The sequence below is a fragment of the Varanus komodoensis genome, unplaced genomic scaffold (assembly GCF_004798865.1).
Source record: "Varanus komodoensis strain SLA01 unplaced genomic scaffold, ASM479886v1 scaffold37, whole genome shotgun sequence".
Taxonomy (NCBI): domain Eukaryota; kingdom Metazoa; phylum Chordata; class Lepidosauria; order Squamata; family Varanidae; genus Varanus; species Varanus komodoensis.
The window spans coordinates 5455490-5477577 of record NW_025335889.1 but is presented as its reverse complement, the minus strand read 5'-3'; the positions used below and the strand labels follow the sequence as shown (position 1 = coordinate 5477577).

The following is a 22088-nucleotide window of genomic DNA, read 5'->3' as shown; positions in this document are numbered from 1 at the left end:
ATGTCAGCAGCAGCAGCAGCCTAAGGTGAAGCTGTATGTGGCACAGAAGAGCGATGCTGTCTGCCCAGTGGTTGGGGGACCGCTTTCCTGGAACGTGCCCACAGCTGAGCACCCCACAACCATCCTTCTTGAGCACCCCATGGCCACAATCTGAGTGGCTTCTCTGGCATGTGAGCAGGTGCTGCTACCAGTTGTGGGGGACACACGACAACCAAGTGCCCCAAGATCACCCTTCTTTGGTGTGAGGAGCAACCACTCTTTGACCAGCTGCTCTGGTGTGTGTGTGTGGATGTTGGTAACATAATGCATGGGGCTTGATTCTCAGTGAGAACCCTGTGACCACTGGACACACTCACCAGGAACTTGAACTCTGGGCCTCCACAAAGTGGATCAAAGTCCAGGGAGCAAGCCAGGGAATCAGATGAATTCCCAACACACCCTTGCACATCCCTAGTGTAGATTCCCCCAGGTTCATTACTGCATGGGCAATGCTATATAAGACTGACCAGGTTCATGGCACTTTACAAAACAAAACCCTTCATGCTGAAAACTATCACAATGGGAAAATACTAGGCCACAACCCTTTATGTGAAAATTTTCTGTGCATGTGAACATTTTGTGTATGTTTTAATTTGAGAGAAGTATTCAGTCTTGTGATCCCCCCATCTGCATACTGAAGTAGTATAGCAAATGCATTTATGATAGGATGAGTTTCTTAACTAGTAAGCTGCTGGTGAAAAATCACTGTCTCGCTGGATGTTACTACACCTGGATAAACATAATGGATGCCACTCATCAGATCCCTCCCCATCTTATGTTTTGAATATAGCTTTGAAAGCATTCCAAATCCACACATGCCAATCACAGCTACAGTGCATGGATGTACCCAATAAATGCCAACAAGCACTGCATATAGTACTTTAAAGCAACACTGGATTAATAGTTAAGTGCTTGCTGTCAGCACATTCTGCTTCAAAAGTGCCAATGGGATGTAATTCTAAAATGGCAGGTGTTATTTTTCAGAGGCCACTACCACACTTAAATTGACATTCATCATAAATAATGATAACATCTTAATAAGACATAATCAAAGACTTTAGCTTTGCCATAGACAAGTTCTGATGAATTACTCTTATTGGACCAGTTCTTATGCAACAATAATCCCTAATCTTATAAAAGTTCTGAATTGCTGGTGCATGCTGCCCATACAGTTTGGTTTATGTTACATGATCTTTTGCAAGCCATAGAAATAACTCAAGTACAAACCATGGTTAATTTATCTGGCTCATCTACAGAAAGACAAGCCAAACATGCCTATGCATGAGGCTTTGCACACTCACATCCAAGTAACTTCATATTCTGCTTCTAGCAAGAGAGTCATCAACATTTGTTTTGCATTGATAATTAGACCCTGCCAACACTGTGTGGCCATTCCACCAGCCAGCTTAATTAACATCCCATCAGCACAGTGAGTAAGTTGTCCGGGTGATTAGGTGGCTAAGAATTGAAGACTTCTTGCTAATTCAGGCCAGAGGGAGAAAAATGAAATGTTGAGGTCCAAACAAAGGTCTGTCCTTGGTACCCAGAAAAACTCAGAGAGGGGTCTTCTTCCTTATTTAAATAACAATCTTCTATCAGAAATTAACTCATTTGAATAGCCCAGAAATTAGACAGGTGAGAAGTGGAGAAAAAAACAAGCCAATGAAGGGACTCCCCTAACAGAACTACACAATTGTTTACCATGGGCATTGTGTAAGATTCTATCCAACAACTTTTGAGGTTACGAGGGCTGCATCATCTTTTGAAAACAAGTTCACTTGTATATTTTGCTTCTTCTCTCATTTTGTCTACTTAGAAAAATGAGGCCTTCCTGTACCACATACCAATTTTCTCTTATTCTTCTTACACATGAAAGCCAGTATTACAAGCAGAAAAAGAATCTGGCCATGTCTGCCACTCCCATAAGAACGGAGTGTTAGGAGTGAGCTAGTTTCAAGAATGCCCCCCCCCCCCGCCACCGCCATACTAATGTCTTTGTTAGTCTAATACCTTTAGTCTAATACTCTTAATTAGCTTTAGAGGGAACCCGCCCCCCTCAAGCTCGCAGCATACCCCAGCCTTCAGGCTCTCCTAACTAATATTCTGTTTGTATGATAGGGATAGTAAAACTGGCACAGTTTACATCTGTGTGGCATTACAGAGGAGAAGACTGCCTCGGGTGGAACCCTGACTGTTCAGAAGCCCCTCAGTTCAGTGGTCACGCAGATCCCTGCACCCTGCAAGCTGAAGCCAGCAGAGCAGAAAGAGGAGTAGCAGTGGTCTTTGTCCCTCCATCCTTTGATCTTTGTGCCTTTCACTAGACGTTTGCATGGGATTTTTATTTCATTTTATTTAATACATTTACCTTTTTCCTGCAAGGAACCAAAGGTGGCTTACATAATCTTCTTCCTCCATTTTGTCCTGAAAATAACTCTATGAGGTAGGTTAGTCCGAGAGTTCATGACTGGCCCAGAGTCACCCCATGAGCTTCTTGGCCAGAAAGGGACTAGAATCTGGATCTCTGGTGCGCCAGTCTAACCTTGACCATGGTACCACACAGATTCATTCCTTCTCTGCAAAGGATTACCCTCTTACATAATTACTTTTAAAGATTACTGAACTAATATATGTGGAAATAGGTTTGAACATTTTAAAAACGTGCTCATTTAGTGTTATACAAACTGTGGAGCTATAGCAATGTCAGACTGTAAAACCGCACTACACTCTCCATCACTGTTGACAATGGCTCTCTTATGCCCATCATTCAATTGTACTTTGTAGATGTTGCCCAGCTTTCAAAATGATTGGACATTATATGGGCTGAGACCCACTGAGTGAATAACAACGTTCTTTTTCCAAACTGGCGCAGAACAAGTGATTTTTGTCTGGATCGATTTCACAGACCTGCTCAGAGAGGTATCTGAAGCTTAGCTGCAGCAAGCCATGCATATTTAGAAGCCACTTACCTCTACTTACTTTTGTAAACATGTTTGTTCTTGAACTCATTCTAAAGCAAAGCCTTTTCTCTAGAATACAAAGTAGCAAACCTCCTGCTACTTTTCACTTTCTTTTCAATTTGTGTGGATCTATAATTTTATCTTAGTGCTGATGGTAAGAACAATACAAAAGAACCTGCTTTCACTGCACAGTCTCCTTCCTGCCCTCAGAGTCAACTGCACTGTGAGAAGGATCTTGTTACCAGGTTAAGTTTGCAGTTTAATTAATATTATGTGATTTGCACATAAGCCACTTTGGCAGGATTTGCATCCTGAAAGAAAGAAATAAGTATAATGAGTCAATAACTAAATTATGGCCCAGTATCCCCATACAAGCCAGCCTTCTTTACCACCATTCACACTAGCCATTGCTACTTATTATAATGTTACAGCATTAGTATGCTATAGCATTTGCTATTGTCCTTTTTATTCAGTAATGAACCCTCCCAGACTATATCCAGATACAAGGTTGCTAAACTGGATCAACAAACACTTCTGAGGGCCAAAGTAATGTTTCGCTAATCACGACAAACTTGTTTACTTTAGTGTACACGCATACGGGCCTGATTCAGATCAAGGCTGTGGCAATTTGAGAGGGGGGAATTTATTTTTTCCTCCTGATTTCCACCTGAAATTTCCACCTCTTCTCCCCATTGTGGTGGTGCTGGGGGGGGGGGGGGAGGCAGAGGGTTAAAAAAAAGCTTATAACACCTGCTACAAACATCTCCTGTATTAAAGAGAAATGCTGGTCATACTTTTTCAATATCAAGAGGTTTATAGTGTTCAAACTAAGCAACAACAACAGTCTAGAATGATCATTATGTGCTATTACCACAAATTATTAAGCACTACTTAAATGAGATTTTTAAAAATTCACAAATGCAAATACTATTACAAGCAGCCTCCTTCCAGGACAAGCATGCCCCTCAGCAAGTAAATGTCATAGGTAAGAAATTTAGCAAGTTTAGCATATCTGAATTCAAAACTGGTAGCCACTGTTAAGATACTCCTTGGAAAGTTCCCTAACCTGGAGTCTCCATGCCAGTAATTTCCTAAGAGGTAATGAAAATGTTCATTGTCAAATCCATTGAAATTAGTTGCATTTTAGCAGCAAAAAAGAAAACAAATTATTTGTGGGTATTCATGAATTGCCCACTTTGTCTATATTAGGCCACAAAGGACTGGGAGGAATGAGACGGAAGCTTGGTGGACCCCAGGTAAGAAAGCTTTAAATACCATTACAAAATGTTCCAATGGAGCACAGGTCAGGTCAGGAGGAGTCAGTTCTTATTTTGCACATACAACTTCTTTCCTATGTCCTGCATGTCCATGTAAGATTTTAAAAAGTCCTGACCCTGTGGAAATACCAATGTGCCAAAACAAAAAGTCCTGTTAGAAAACACAGATTATTTTTCTTCTCAGCTTCCTTAGAACATGGCTTCAAGACAGCTTCAAAAAGGCCTTTTTTTTTTAACTTTCTCAATATGCTGGTTTATGGCTGTATGTTCTCCTGCTCACTGAACTGGCTCATTCTTTTCACAGAACAAACTGTTCTACATTGAGGCAAGAGCTGGCAGTATTTGAAACAAAAGATTCCCCCTTCCACTTCTGACAGCTTTCTGCCAAAGACCCAGTGCCTTGCTAGTGCCAAGATACAAAAGGGCAGGAGAGGTCAAGTCAAAGAATGGGTATAAGTGCCACACACTGCAAAGAAAATGAGTAGGGGGCAGAACATGAAGCCCCCCCCCCCCCGGTTTTAATGAAGAGCAAACTAAGGAGAATAAGGGATCTGCCACCTGTGGGCCTCAAAGCTCCTTCTGGTTTATAGAAGACTGGAATGGTACAGCAAGGGTAACTTGCCACCAAATGTGTGAAAGAAATTTTAAGGGTTCAGAAGCTTTGGAAAGAATTCACTTTGTTTTCCAGGAAGCCTAACCAAAGTTGTTAATATCGAAGGGGAGGGTGTATGTAAGAGATCTTGCTGTATTAATGTGTTTCACTTGTTTACATTTTTAAAAAGTTTCTGTAGTGAAATGCTGTGATACTTGTAATTGCATTTGCATTTTGTACTACTAATTTTGGTAAACTATCCAGAGAGCTTTGGTTAAGGGGCAGTATAGAAATAACATTACTCGTCACCATCATCTCCCCCTGGAGGCTTAATGAACCCTCATAATGGGCTTCTCTCCATGGTCAACAACAGCAAGGAAACCACATCACACCAACTTTACAACAACATAAACTTCTCTTTCAATATGTACAGTAATAAGTACATTTACTGCAACCCCAAATGAAATGCAATGGTCTTGGTTATTGTACCAGTTTAAACCAAGCACTACAAACTGTAAAGAAACTGCAGGCATATGTGTATAATATGGATACATGCCTAAACGATCAGGGAAGCAGAAAGGATAGATACTATATAGGGGTAAGTGAACCCTTCTTGGATCAGCTACAAGGACTGATGGGATAAGTATTATCCAAGACACCTAATGCCAAGTGAAACACCCTAGAGAACTACATTTCCCAGGCTCCCTGGCACCTAGGACACCGATAAGGCATCAGTCTAGGTGCCAGAAAAGGAGACACACTGAGCCAAAAAAGCACTTACACAGTAAACTACACTCCATATAAATGAGTGAACTTGAGCAATTTGGCTTTATGCATCTAGATTAAAACATTCCCCAAAAACAAATTACATGGAAGTCTAACCTGCAACTGTCTGCATTTAATAAAAGAAACAGATCAGGTTGGATGGCAGAAGCATCTGTTTTCTCAATGGATATGTATTTATAAAAAGTTATTGTTTTAGATTTATATCCCAGTGTGATTCAGCATGTAAATACACTATGTGTATCAAACGCTTGAATTCATCTTAAGAATTTTACCCTCGGGGAAACAAACACCACCACCAACAAAACCTTATTTCATATCTGATATCACAATTATTTGCAAATATGTATGTTTACAGAACTTTAAAGTTCTGAAATATTTAGGTGTCATAGGATAGAATTAAATGGCATCATGAAAAGCTGGTTCTTGAGTCACAAATCAAATTGATCTCATCTAAATTTTGAAATTAACATTTAAGCCCCTTCCCCTACTTTTATCAGGTGATCCTCTGGCCCCCACAAATGAGGCTCATTGATTTTGCTTGCTCACTATCAAATTATGACCTGGGCATGAAACAAGTGTACGTGTTTTCTTATGGAATACAATAGAGCTGCACTGGTCGGTCAATGTAATTTACTGCAGCACAGGGGAAACTTCTGTTATAAATCTGACCCCAAATAATCTAAATGAGAGTAATGTATAATTAGTGGTCACCACAGAAGATTTGATTATTAATTATTTAAGGTAGTTGTAACCTGTTTTTCATCCCGAGATATTAGCCTGGTATACAAAAGGTCTGAAGACCAATACAAGCTCCAGTACAATGAAGCATTAATGATACAATCCTGTGACCATTAAGCATACACTCAGTGGCAATAGGAAAGGGTGAAGTTCCAGCTCTAACGTCAGAAACACATTTTGAGGGTGAAGCTGGAACTCCAAACTCATCTGCCCTTGCAGCCAGCACTGTGCAAGACCAGCCTCGGGGCTGGGCTGGCTGTTCCACCACAGGGAAAGCAGGGAGGCTCTGCCACGTTACAGTGCTTCCTGGTGGCAACTCAGCCTCTCTCCTAGTGATCAGCTGCAAAATACACACACAACCAAAGTCAGTCATCTAAGCATTTTGGAGGGTGGGAGGAATACTGAGAAATCCTTGCCTGCATGTTTCTTCCACCCGCTATAGAATGCCCCAAATCCTCTGAGTTTGGGACATTCTATAGAGGGTGGAAGAAAAAAAATCAGAAACATAAAATTATGCTTCGTTTCATAAGCATAATAGATGGTCATAAGCCAGCATAAGACTTCAAAATACCTGGGCATATAATTATGGAAGCACCGACTTAAAATACCCAGGCATACAGCAGCACTGGCGTCAATCGCATTTCAACAGGGGAGGCATTCCACAGATAGGTCTGCACCACACCCTCTGCCTAGTTCCTGCACAGAAGTTCTAGCAAAGGAGCCTAGAGAACACCCTTATCAGAAGATCCCACAGCACTTATAACATAAGCAAGGCCCTCCATTCCCAGAACACTACAAGAAGAGAAGCATGCAAGCAGCCAAGGAGTGTCCTACAGGAGAACAGCAAAGAAACAAGAGCAGGCTGACTCACTTCCAATCTCATGACGCAGCTGTTGTCTCTCACTTTGCAACTCTTGGAGCTGCCTAACAGGCAGTTCTGCTTGAAGGTTCATTTGTGTATCTTTAGACAAGAAAACAAACAATCCACAACTTGTAGATCTAAAGCCCCATTTCTCAAAGGGCAGCTAAGAGCTAAACTCCTGCAGCAGCCACTGAATCTTCCACTGCTCTTACCCTCCACAACAACACCAGCTTTCAAAGGTACAAAGCATCTTTGTGTTGGGTTTTGGACTCAGCTTAACATAGTGTGTAGGTGTGGGTGGTGCACACAGTAGATGGCAGTCCAAATAGGTTCTCAACGAATTCCAGAGACAGCAAGTCACACAAAGATTGGCCTGCTCAAGGTGAAGGTGTGAAGATAGCTGGGAGCAGGTAGGGAGGGAATCTGAACTCCATCCCTTAACAAAGGCTCTCCCTAAAGCCTGTAATGGTCACTTGTAATGACACATCAGCCGCCATGGAACCAATCTTCAGCGGGGCAATAACCATGGCACCCTGGAACAAATTTTGTGTTTCAGACCAATGATGGGATGCTTGCAGGTTTTCCCTTAAAAATAATGGCTTTAGCTTTATTACTGATGGAAGGATATGTGTGCACATCTGCTGCAACCAATGAACAGCAACCAAGTTAAGTGCTTTCTTCGTTCCTTCCGATATATGGTATCATACATACCTAGGAAGTTGTCTTCTACCAAGATAGGAGACTGGGCCATGTAGCTACTGGCAATAGCCCTCCTGGGATTCAAGCAGGATATCTTTCAGTAGAGGTACTAGGGACTGAACCTGCGACTTTTAGTATGCAGGGCATGGGACCTACTGAACTACAGCTTAGTAAAAAAAAACATGCATGCCTAAGTTAAAGGCCCACTCTTCCAAGTACTGAGATGAATCTCTCAGTCACAGGTGCCTGTTGTGCAAGTTCCAACATGGGAAGTTTTGTGAGGGCCATCTTTAATTAGAATGAGAAAGAGGAACGAACATAATCAGGGATGCAAGCAACATATAGGAAATGCATTGTGAACAAGAGGTAAATGCATTGTGAATAACATATCTTACTGACATTAATGAACAGTAAATGACTTGATTTGCATACGTATGTTAAGGGAAAGAGGTAATTAGATGGAAGCTCTTATTGTGACACCAGTTACTTCTCTCTGGCAGTGGCAGCAGGGGTTAGGGAAACAAGGAGTCACTGCCAGTTAAGGAAGATTTAGTTTTGCAGGGAAAAGGAAAGAGAAATAGAAGATTTTCCAGTTATATATTGAAATATTTGTATTGCAATATGTGTGCATGTATGTGCATGTATATGTATCTCAACACATATGACATTGCATTGTTATACAGTAAGTGTCTGTATTCTGCACTGTATTATTTATGGGTATGGTACATAATCTTTATATTACAAGAGTGTGATACTATATATGAGAAAGAAGAATCAAATAAAAAGGTAGTAATACTAAGTTCAATGCTTACCTGAAAAACTTCACTGTTTCCTTAGGGTATCTCTTCCCAACCTGGTCTCTTTCCTTTTAGGCATCATGAGAGCTCTTTTGTCCAGACTGCAACAATTCAGATTCAGCCCTGCAAACAGAAAATAACTGCTTAGAAATTTGCAGCTCCAGATTCCAAAGCAAGCTTCAAATTCTTCACTTTTATTTTAAATGTAAACAAAGCATTACAATTTGTATTGAAATAAGGCATATTATCAAAGGTACCATTCCTGATGCCCTTTACAATGTTCAATCCAAGGCTAACGTAAAGATCAAGAACTTAAGGAAAGAGCAAAGGGACCTTGAAGTCACCTGTTAACACTTAGACAGAGAACTGAGCAAGTATAGCACCTGGACACCTGGTCACAGTCTACTCCCTGTAGTGAGATTACTGTATTTCTAATGAACTTATAACTTGCTACAAGTTCGCTTTGAATTAAGTTGCTTGCTAAAAGTCCTAAATACCACAATCACCTACTCAGAAAAATCTTTAGCAGATCCATCACACAACCACCAAACCAGTACGGTTATGACCATGGCTATATATAAATGTGTAGCTTCACTTTCCACGATGTATACCCTCTTCTTTCAAATTGACAGTTTAATTCCATCTGTTCAGATATGATGAAATGGTTGAAACAGCTTCTTCTTTTAAAAGCCTGAGGTTAAACTTAAATATAGGTGCTGCAACCCAATGTAAAATATTTCCTTACACTGGAATGTTCAAAACACAGAACAAACATTCAAGATATATTCAAGGTATTTCTTGCTGCAATGCATTTGGCAACACTGATTCATTCAGAGCAGCTTCCTAACAAGCTAGTGTACAATTCCAAATAGTAACCTTTGGAAAATCGACACTGATAGAATGAAATGCCAGTCCAAAGAAGTAATCCACGTTAAAAGAGAAGGGGAGAGAAGGAAAAAAAAATGAGGACAAGATTCAGCTCAGCAGCAAACACTTGCTGCTAGACACCTCGGTTCAGTGTCTTTTGTCTCCAGTTAAAAGGACCTTGGGCAACAGGTGATGTGACAGATCTTCACAAGAGACCCTGTAAATTCAATGAAGACAATGCTACACTAAAGAGACAAAGAATGACTGCGTTCAGACAACACAGGCATTGAACCATGTGCTCTTGTTAAATATGGGTTATCACATTATCTGAAGCCAGCCACATTAAGAAACAATGGTGAATGACCCACAATTCACAACCCAGGAATAAACCATATGTCCTCTTCATGGTTTGTTCATGGTTAATATACCATGGGTTGTTAGCACAGCTGAGTTCAGGCAACACAATAACCAATGTTTCAACAACAATGCAGCTTTCCATCTGGGAAAAGACTAGGCTTCAAACTGTGAGCTATAAAACTTGCTGCTTTAATGTGTGAAAACGTTACAACAGAGACCCCTACTTTAATTTTTCCCCATGCTTGTTTCCCTGGGTGCTGCTTTGGGGAGGGCCAGGAAAAGAAGGGGCACATGCCACACTCGGGATGGGTGAGAATTTTTCAGTTCAAATTTTAATGAAAACACAACAGGTTTGCAATTCCTAAACCTGAACATATTCCAGAATACAATTCACATAAAAATATGCACGTTTGGAAAAGTGCACACAAAAAAACATACTTTTTAAAAGTAAGCATACCAAACTTACATCTAGCGTGAGAAATGCACATGTGTATACATGTGTACAAATGCTCAGGCTGACTAAAATCATACTCTTATTCAGAATTAGGATGGAACTAATTAAGCAGTGGGAAAATTTGAACCTGAGTGAAACTCAGCTTGAGAGATTTGCCTATCAGTACTTCACACAACTGGGATTGATGGTCCCTAGTACTATACTATACTACAGTGACTATTAGTTAATTAGTCATCTTAGTGGCCCAAGGTAAGAGTTCTGCACTGATCCAACACCATGTGCTTCTAGTTTGGATACAACATAGAGAGAAATAAGCATCCCGTTTCCCCCATAACTAGTCAAATAACTGCAAATGGACTGGGATGAAGAGCAACTGGGACACTGAAAGACCCACAAATGAAGCATGAAGGCAAGTAATCTCTTTCTCTGTTACTTCCCAGCAGCTGGTACTCAATAGCACTGCTGTTTCTAATATGGAAGTACCATATGGCCATTATAGCTATTAGCCATCAATTACCTTATCCATTGTAAATGTGTCTCAAACCTTTTCAAAGCTATCTAAGAGAATTCCCATCTTCACAACTTCTGTAGGGTATTCCAAAAATTAAGTATGTGCTATGTAAGGAACTTCACAATTATCCATCTTTAACTATATTTAGTATTTTGTTGTCCAATTGCTCAGTTTGAAGAAATCCGGATAAAATTATAAAAGGACAATAATCATGAAATGTCAATTAACTGTAATAAGAACAGACCATACAACTACTGCTACAACACATACAACTTATGTTCACTACAAAAATTACACAATCTTTCCCTGACATCTTTTGAAATCAGCAGTATCAAACAAAACCTGCGTTTCTGAAGTTGCCTCTCTCAACACTTAAAGCAAGCTGGCTATGTATCTAGATTCATGGAAAGATTGGTTCAACTGGAAACAGATGCGTTTTAGGATGTCCACACCACTGTGGGATCTTTAGCTACCCAGCAATACAGGCATTTAAGCAGGCCATGTTCTCTGTATCGGAAAACCACAATGATCATCATCTGATCATGCATTCAGAAAGATATGTGGAGACTATCTGATCACAAGTGTCGAAGCTATCTTTACTGTTATCATTAAGTATTTATGTTTTCATCATTTATATTTCTAAATATTTACATTGCATTTATTATATATATATATATATATATGAGAAAGGGAAATCTCAGGCCTGAAATTCCAGTCTAAGATTCCTGTATCTCTGTGTGCTGAACAAAGGAGAATCACTATTTTCCTGTGTAATTTACAAATGAAATCCTCATAAAAAGCAAAGAATGTTGACACTTCTGGAATCAGACAAAGAACTCTGCTCTTGCTCCCCAGTAAATGCTGCTGAATACTTGGGAACAAGAACCATCAGGACTAGTAATGCTGAATGCTTTTTCTTCCTCAAATGTGTTTTATTCCCCTTTAAAGTCATCCAAGTTGTTGTCTTCAGTGCATCTTGCAGTACTAACATCAATGCTCTGATACTTTTACCCACAATTCAGCTGCACTGGATAACCCTGGGTTTTAGTATTATGATAATCAAACCTGCTAAGCATTGGTTCTTTTAAGGAGGCCAGTGGCATTGTGCCCTGGAAATGCTGAGAGCAACCTCCAAGCAACAAGAAATGGAAAGATCTTTCTATGAACAGAGAAAAGTGACTGTCCTTGTCTGAGAATTGCCATTAAGTCTGGCCTACCCTCTGAGGTGAGAGTGTAGCTTACCTGAAAGCACCTAAAGATGCAGTTGGAAGCATAGTGGCTCCAAAAGCCAAACTAATAAGCAATTTTCCACTAAGTTATGAAAATCTAGTTGTTCTGGGTGACAAAGAAAGTTCTAACAGAAAATGAAAAGAACCTTTAACCTTTATAGTTTGCAAAAGAGTATGTAAACTGGTAGATGATGATGATGATGATGATGATGATGGTGATTGTTATTACACTGCATTTATACCCTACCTCTTTTCCTATTGTGAGGAACCCAAAGCAGCTTGCATAGCTCCATTTTATCCTCACAACAACATCCTGTCAATGGCAGTGTTAATGAAAGTAAGCAATCTGACTGTTAAGAAAATAAATGTCTTCATTCTCTATACTCTTTTTTCACAAAAAAGGAAGGAACAGATTGCAGACAAAGCATCTGTAGACATGATAAATAACTAATAAATGTAACCAACATTTCTTAGAGGCACCCTCACCCCTAGAATTTTATGTACAGGGTTTTTTTGATTGTCCCAAAAACTGCAATAGAAGAAAATCAACCTCCAAAGAAATAAAATTAAAACATTGATTTTTCACTAAATTAACTACCTCCAAAAAACAAAATAAAACAAAAACCCTCCCACATGATAATTTGCACATCATCATGGTTGAGGAGTACCTTGAACATGCAGAAAATTGAAACAAACTTTTAATGATTTTTAAAAGTGCTCTTGGTGCTTACCTGTTAATAAACAGGTTCCATTGCAAAGTACGTAGCAATGCAATTCCCAACACATAGCAAGGCTGACAAAAGAGGTTATGCAGCTAATACCAGGGGACAGGATGATTTTACTTATGATTTCATAATAAAATCTGAAGAGCTATCAAAGAATGCTAAAATGAAATGCAGTACAGTATTCATAAGTTTAAAAATCTAGTGATTTTAAGAAAGTAATAGTAGTAGTATTTTAAATTGGCAAAAATTTGGTCACAGCGTATGAAGCCCTGTTGAAAAATGAAAATAGAAAAGAGGGAAAAGACAAGGTAAGGATTGTATTTGATTTTTAATATGTATAATAACTGCAAATGTAAACTATAGAAGTCAGAGTTCAAAATAAGGGCAACTAGCAGCTGATTTAGGAGACAATAATCTCCTAAATGTTCTAACCTGAGGATCATTCCCATCTGCTAATTTCATATCCCATTTTCCCATTTGTTATATTCCTGCAAACACATTATTATATGCTTTTTAGAATCCTAGCTCACATTTTTAACTTCTGAAATGACAGGTGTGTGGTCGCTTAGCAGTTACATAGCTCTCAAGAGCTAAATGAAGTCACAAATTCAGACACAAATAGAGTAAAGTGGATTAAAATGAGCTCATGTTTAGATAACCTGCATTGAATAACTTGTAGAACTTGGTCTGTATTCACAAATTTAATAGATTAATATCCTGCCTTCCTTCTGTAATAGATCACCCAAGGCTGCATAGCTGGAGTTCCCAGGGACCTGTCCATCCAGGCACTGATGAGACCCTGATCTGTTTAGATTCCGAAAGATGACACTATCTTGTCTGCCAGATCAGTTCAAACAATTGTATATAATACTCTCATCACCTCTTACCACTTGCTGGGAAATTGGCTGTGATTTCATGCATATTCCATAGGGATATGTGAGACTGTGCTTTCAACTTATTAGTAATTCAAAAATTTCCCATTCACAACCCCAACCATAAATGGGAGCACATGTCTCCAAAAGCATTTACAAATTCCTGAATGTATGCTCACATTTAAAAGGTGCAACTTTTCATAATGTGTACTTTAAAATTCACATTGCCACACTTTAGCTAGTGGAGGAAAGTACACACTTCTGAAAAATTCACTTTCTCCATTCAAAATATATTTTCCCCCAGAGCACAGTAGCAAGCAAGATGGGAGCAAACTTGAGTCAAGATTTGAAGTGTTGCTTGGGGAACTCCATCAAGCTCAAGCTTCCCTAGTTTTCCCATCCCTATTATAAGCAAGTGCAATTTGCAGCTACTATACAACAGAACTTAATTTGCTCTCCCTTTACAGCTAATATTTTAAATAAAGTTTTGAATTAAGGAATCTCTAATGCACACCAGACATCAAAGACCCTTGCAGGTTGTGAGAGATAGTTAGATCACTAAGGGCACATGTCCAAGCAATGGCTTCCTGCACTGCTAGCTACCTGCCAAAGTGCATAACAGCAGGATATGCTGTAAGAAGAACTAGAGTGGGAGAAGTAATTCGAACAAGTAGGTACATTTTACCAGGAAGACTCTTGCAGTGGACAGAAGAAGCCAAAGCATGCAGTTTGCACAGTGTATGCCACATGGTAGAACAGAGAAACAGCTTGAGTTGAATCAGCCAAGTTTAACCAGGAGTACATCACATGTTCACTAACTATAGGTGTAAAAGTTGGGCAGTAAAGAAAGCTGACAAGAAGAAAACATGGTGAAACGTTTCAAACATGGTGCTCAAGGAGAGCTTTGCAAATTGCCTGGACTGATAGCATGACGAACAAATGGGTCCTAAATCAAATCAAAGCAGAGCTTTCCCTAGAAGCAAAAATGGCAATACTGAGGCTGTCATATTTTGGACACATCATGAAAAGGCAAGACTCACTGGAAAGGACAATCATGCTAGGGAAGGTTGAAGGCAAGTGACAGAAAAGAAGACCTAATATGAGATAGATGAATTCATAAAGGAAGCCACAGCCCTGACATTACAAGAGCTGAGAAGGGCTGTCACAGCTTAGACATTTTGGAGGACTTTCGGTTACAGGGTAGCCATAAGTCAGAGACAACTCGACCACATATAACATTTCAGGTACTCAAACAGTGAATTGAATCTCCAAACTTAGAGCAGTCTCAACCTACCTTCCAGGCAGCAGGACATGTTGTTACTGATGTGGAAAAATAGTTAAGTTGCACCAGCATTTCCCACAGTAAATTGTTACATATGGAAACGTTACACATGCCCCTAAGAATCCTGACTTATTCAGGATTCCAAGAAGCAAGAACATGGAAGTATAAAGATGTGAACACATATATATACAATGTAGATTAGAAAACGCAGTTTCCTAGCATTTCCTCCAGCAATTGTAGCATAAAGTGTTGCTGTCCTTACACTGGGCAGATTTCCAGGGATATTTAATGCCAGCCAAATCTATTTTGTATAACGTAATTATTCTTACAAGTATCGATATTACAAATCCATTTTTATACTACAATAATCTGTGAGTAAGATCAACTTCAGAAACAGCATTTTAAACCAGGGAGTGCTGAAGGTAAGTAAGGAGACAGAAGCTTCTTAAGCATTGTGCAGTTGTCTGAAAATATGAAGGATAATTATTCTGTAAAACTCTAATGAAACGCTGAAGGGACAAACACACAAAATAGATCATTTATTAAATGGTTCTAGGCTGCCAACACGTATATTGAGCTTATAAAGTATTAGTATATCCAAATGACAATAAAATGAAGCCTTAGTCTGTCTCTCATTCTGCCCCCCACTACTCCACCCACCCCACATGCACACATATACAGAGACTCTTCCTTAAATCTAGCATGAGCAGCCCTACACAGTTGCTTGGAAATCCAGCAAAACGGTAGTATGGAAACAGTGCATTTCATTGAGTGCCATTCACTTACTGATGTTATGCTGTACATTTTGAGGCAGCCACGTCGCGTCTCCTGCTTGCCCAAATTCACCAATATTGCACAATGAGCAAAGAAAAAGTCTGTTTATGCTACACTGAAGAAAACAGATCTTGCCACTTCTTCAGAAGGATATTTCAACAGCTTGCAGAATTACTCAGTCTTAACGTCCCATACTCTTCAAAACAAAATGCTCTCATACATCAGACCTGTACAGAAAGTTCATCAATATTGCTGTTTCGGTGTTTTCCCCCACCTAGCTCAGACTTGGAAGTAGCTTTCACAATATTTAACCCACTCTCATGCACAAGATTCCAATACCGTTCGGTAACTATAACAGCAGAGTGTTGTTTGTGATGTCACAGCGAGCTCTGGGACGGCAAATTTTCCAGACTGCAGCTGTACTCCAATGGCTTCATTATTCTGAAGGCACTGAAGCTCAAATTTCTGTACTAACTTGCAGATAAAGACAGGATACACTGGAAAGTCTGGCTCCAGAATAGGGCACAAACTACCTTAACCTTGCATCTAATATTTACAGGTTTAAAAAATGGCTACCAAATGTTATATGGTTGTTTTGCTCAGTGGTTAACATTTCAACATCCTTTGGATGGAACCCAGTAGTGAATGACCAAGACCTTGACCTACCAAGGCACCAAGAATTTGCCAGGAAAAATGTAACTCGTAATGAGACAGTAAGCTATGAAAAGTGCTGAGCCAGTGGGTTTTATTTTGAAAGTGTTTATAGAAGTTCTGCTATGCTATGCTCTGAACTTTTTCTAGGCTGCTTATTGTTAATTCTTGTTATGCAACAGGGGCAATTAGCCAAAGATCTGACTGGTTATTTTGCACCGACATGCAATTCTGCAATTCTCTTTCCTGCCTGTTCTCTCTGCCCCATGACTCCTCGCACCAAGTCATCACTTCATCTCACTCCACAGAACCACTTCCCCTCTCAAGCCCCAACCTTGCTCTCTCATCCACTTACCCACCTGCCTTCCACTGAAATGCTGCCTTCTCAGACACTGGGCTCTTGCTCTGTTACACTCATGCTCCCCCTAATCCTTTCCTAGATCTTCCCTGCCTGGTCTGCCTCTCCTTAGGACCACGCCAGCTGGAAGGGTCACCACCAGCACATTGCTTTACAGTTAGGGCTACAACTGGACTATGGAAATGCTAATTAATCAAGCAGGCTTGTTTCAGTCAATTATCAGTTAAATTTACAGACATTTGCATAAGCACAGATCAAGAAGCAGATATCTCTGATTTTAGATTATACACAGAAGAACATAATCTTAGAAGAGGCAGGAGAGGAGAGAGGGAGGGAGAATAATGCAGCTTTCCCCAACTTGGTGCCCTTCTTATGAATTTGCATCTCTCATCCCAATGGCCATGCTGGCTGGGAAAGATGAGAGTTACTGGCTACCACACCTGGAAGGCAAGATACAATTTTGACAAGCAGCGGCATTATGGAAGATTCTTTCTATTTTCAATTAAATCCCAGTTATATTAGGGAAGTTGCTATTACCCATCCCTATTTAGGAAACAACACATAACAGTTTTTCATGATTTTGGGATATGCATAACTAAAAAGTTTATACTCTAAAGTGGAGCTGAAACAAGGATCTCCTTTTCATAAAACCTTTCAATCCATCCTTTCATGCTATATGCACTACAAAAAGAGGATTCCTGTTTTTGTGATCTTCAGCCACACTGGTGCCCTCCACATGCCTTGAATTGTTTGTTTATTACATTTCTCTCACTTTTTTTCCTTCCAGAAACTCAACTTGGCTTACAGAATTCTCCTCTCAATCTTATCCTCACAACAACAACTCTGTGAGGTGGGTTGGGCTGAGAGTCTTACTGCCCAAAGTCACCCAATTGGCTGCATGGCTGAGTGGAGACTACAACTGAGATGTCCTGGGTCCCGGCCCCTTATTATTAAGCACTACACCACCCTGGCTCTCAATTACATTAGAAGTACAACTCTCAGCATTCTTTATAAGCTTGCATACCTGTGGGGGACCAGGTGAGAAAGGCAGCTAGAAGGAGTCAGTTGAGAACCTAAGTACAAAACCTGAAAGAACTGGTAATTAAGATGTGTGTGGGGGGGAGTGGGGCGGTTAGAAGGACAGTTTGTTTGTTTTATTTATATCCTGGAACAGTTTTGAGCAGTTCGTTTCTGAGATGTCTCTCCTTTGACAAACACTTAACTTTCTCATTAGATTTTATGTATTATATTTCGATACCACCAAGAGCTGAAGCTCTCTGAATGGTTCATAACAATTTAAACCATAAAACATGCATGCATTAAGGTTCAAACATACCACTCTGGAAAATTTCTATATCTAAATACTATATGACAAGAAGCTTTTATGGTACATCAAAGTCCTACTCCCAACACAAAGTAGGCTTTTAAGTATGGCAGAAATGCTCTATGAACTGGCACATTTCATTGTGACCTCACCTCAAATCCCTTTCTGATTTAACTTCTTGGCCATACGGTATCATGAAGGATAACTGATATCCATAGCCTATCAAACTTAATGAAAGAATATGACATTGTTCCAGTCAGAACCACTTTCTCTTAGAACAGAAAGAGATAAGGTGATGCCATAAGATTTTTGAGGGCTAACAATTGAAGTTAGCCAACAAAACTGAAAAATGGACATTTTCTATAGTATCTTCCAATTCAATCACAGATGTGGGTTGAGGGAGCAATATTTCACCTAAATTTGGGGTTCTCTTCAGCAGGTGTCTGGAGGTACAGTACTGTCCACTTAGACCAAAATAGACTGACCATATCTATCTAAAGGATTCTGATACAAGAGTAGAAATTTGGCCAAATTTCTATAATTGTGTTCCCTTCCCAACTGCCAGTAAACCAATAAACCAGAGGTAAGGGATATATTTTTCTGTGGAGGGCCATTCTCTCAAGAAAAAACTGTGCGGGGGAGGGGGGGAGATATGAGAGCATTGTGTTGGGACAAAGCCTACAATGAGCAGGGCCAGAAGGTACCCCACCTAAGTCTTTGCACTCCCTCCCTCCCTCTCTCTCTCTCTTTCTTGGAATGGCTATGGGATGATTTAAGCATAAGAAGGTTACTTAAAAGGTTACTTAAAATATTAAAAACACTACACTAAAACCAAATTAACAAGTAAGAGTAATTGAGGGGGAAAAACAAGCAAACAGTGGATTGACTAGAATAGCTCCTTCCAGGTCCTAGAATTCCAAAGCTTTGTGTCGGTTGAGATAACCACCTGCACATTTGTTAGGGAACACTGGGAAAATGTGGCCAACAATATCTCAGGTATACTCTTGGCAGGGGGCAGGGGGATACTGGAAAAGTAGGACAGTTAACTCTGTTTAGTATCTGCATCCTCGACACATCACAGCAGAGGAATATCTTCTCTTGGAAATGTATGTTTTGAGTGTGCATGGAATTTGTTGACTTGAAATGCTTACTGAACGACTGGAACTCACTGACTTCTGTGAAGCTTCATTCACTGAATGTCACTAGCTGACTAGTTCTGGTCGAGCAATTTATGCATTACTGGGTGATCAATTAAATGGCAAAATTGTTTTGTTTAACCAGGCTAGTTTAAACTTATTAATGGCAGAGGAGCATATAAAAGAGAGTTGTCATGCCCGTTTATGAAGATGAAGACAACAATTCTGGATATTACATCTGCAGCTGCACAGGAAGGATCAAAACAAATAAGTTTGTGTCAAAGTGGAGAATTAAAATGCCACATGGTAAGAATGTATTTTTAACACAATGCTACTTTGACACAAATCTGAAGAAAGTTATCCCAATAGCCACATATATTCAAAGCTGCTTTCTTGATCTCTGAAAGCTTTCTTGTTTTGAGAACACGAATCAGCTGCTTGGATCTCTTCCCCCCTCCTACCCAGGCTATTTTTTAATCAATTTTCCTCTTGCCAGTGTCTGAAACTGGAAGTAAGCCCAATGGAGGAGGGGTAGACCTAACAGGGAGAATCAGCAGGTACAGGTAGAGGTAAAGTTCCCCTTCCTCCAACTGATATACTGTCCCTTCCAAATGCTCCACATCTACATTCTCAACAAATGCTAGTTTACAGCACTTTTGCCATGAAAACGGCCCACCCTTTGGTTACCACTGTTTACGAGCATCTCTATTTTTGTTTACACGGTGGTGACTGGGAGTTATGGAAGAGAATGTTAATTCACAGATACAGCTGCAAAGCGGTTACATTCTTTCTGTCTCAGAATTTACATATCCTTTCTTCTCATTGGGAAATTCAATCACTTTGCCTTCCCCTCAAACTTCTACTCCTCCTAGTGTAGCAGGAAACTTGACCTTCATTTGATCTTTTAAGACTTCAGACTGAAACTATTTTGCCTGGCAAAGCAGTGGACACCACTTCTCTTCTCAGAAATATGCAGGCCTGCTGGAAAAAAGCAGGAACTATGGGATAATTTTCCATTTTAAAATAATAATCCTGAAATGAAAAATAGGAAGATGGGGGAGATGTGAAAAGATTGTTTGAAATATTTTCTATTAAATGAGCAATGTTTTGTTTTTTACAACCTGTGGCTTAAATTTCCCCAAATTTGTTTTCCAGGGAGCAGAGGCAAAAGCATTTTTTTCTCCATGGTTTCAAAATATTTAGAAGTTTTGTTCCACAATCCTGCCCCTTCCAAGGGATTTTTCCAGAGAGTTTGCACCCAATGGTGCAATTAGCCAAACACTTGGCAATTTTCAACACTATAAAATATTACCACAAAATACCATTACTAGTCCAGTAAAAACTGGGGAAATAAGAGAAGGAGGGAAAAGAAGAGTCCAGCTGACATAAAATGAATTGTAATACTTGGATCCAAGTAAACACATTTCTTTTGAAAAGAACCTTAAGCCTCATTACATATTTGCATAGGTATCTGCATGTTAATGTAAATCATTGTAAGATTTGGATACATCTTCCCCAGAAAAAGTAAGACTACCTGAAAGATTCATTTTTTCCTTTTAACATTTAACACTGGGCTCACCTCCCCTTAAATGTACTTTTAATGCTGGGATCATTCCCTCCATACAAAGCAATCTGCAAATAAGCTATATGTGACCCTATACACACGTAAGATCAGGCAGAGAATGTGCACTTTTAAAGGGGGGAAAAAAGAACCTGCTTTGCAGTACTTTATTTGTGACTGTCTTCCAAGATAGCACAGCTATAAATCCTTTCCAAACCTCACAGGACGCACAGTGAGTTCCAGTCAGCTTTGCTACCAGCACAATGGTCCTTTGAAGCTAGACCCATGGCTGCAAGAAGTAGAACCTGTCATGGGAATTGGCCTCCAGAAGAAACGACATCAGGCCTATCACTCACTTCTCCTGGAGAAGAGCTTTCACAGGTTCAGTGATGATGGACTTGTGGCTATGCCGCTTTTGTCCTCAACTCTCCTTTGAAGGTTCATTTCAACCACTTGCAGATTTTATCATCCTTTCTTTTTATCATCCGAAGTAGTTTACCGGGTTTGCCTCCTCTTCATTGTTATCCTCTCAACAACCCTGAGAGTATTTAAGGTTAAGAGTCAATGAGCTTCATGGCCAAGTGGGGACTAGAATCCATATTGACCAAGTCCAACACTTGAACCACGGCACCACAATTGCCGCTAGGGCAACAGTGGAAGCCATTCCATTTTTAAAAATCTCTGTGCACAACATCGTCACTGTGTGGAAAAGTGTAAAATATCTAAAGTAGCATGGAATGTGGTTCAGAGGAAGAGGCACCCTCCAAGCACAAACAGCATGTCTGCTACTTAAGGTCTTTCCAGCTTTTGGACAGAAAGTGTATTTTTATTGCCCTATTGGTTATACACAAACCACAAGTATTCTCCTTAGGTGATGTCCCCTAGACTGAAATATACACACTGGCTTCTCTGAGCCCCCATAAAAAAACACCATATATTTCCAAGCTATGGAGAGAAGAAAAAAATTATTTGATCTGGAAACCTAAGTAACTGTATATAATTACCAGCTTATTACCAAAGATGTTTGGGTTTCATGCAACAGTGGATTCAGAAAGTAAAGACTTTGTAGACAAGGCAATTCATAGCATGATCTCAAACAAGGTGACTTCTTATTTTGTTAATAAAAAATAGCTAACTTGTTTACTCCCCTCAGTTGATCTTTCTTGACCGCTAGTACAGAAGTGTTTCAGCTCTTTTTCCTGGCTTGTTACTAATTTTAAAGAGCAATAGGTTTAGTCAC

The 22088-nt window shown here is 39.8% G+C and overlaps 1 protein-coding gene across 6 annotated transcripts in view; it reads right to left on the bottom strand.

The window, feature by feature from the left end:
* The window catches only part of ZHX3 (zinc fingers and homeoboxes 3), a 58592-nt gene that overhangs the window by 22297 nt on the left and 14207 nt on the right, over nt 1-22088 (bottom strand). For 3 of the 6 annotated variants that reach the window (XR_006415688.1, XM_044440260.1, XM_044440265.1), the window contains exon 2: nt 8763-8870. The gene's annotated coding sequence lies outside the window, so the exon portion shown is untranslated. Of the gene's footprint in view, nt 1-7260; nt 7351-8762; nt 8871-15830; nt 17011-22088 lie in introns of those variants that run through there. The other 3 variants (XM_044440263.1, XM_044440261.1, XM_044440262.1) reach the window with 3 other exon arrangements.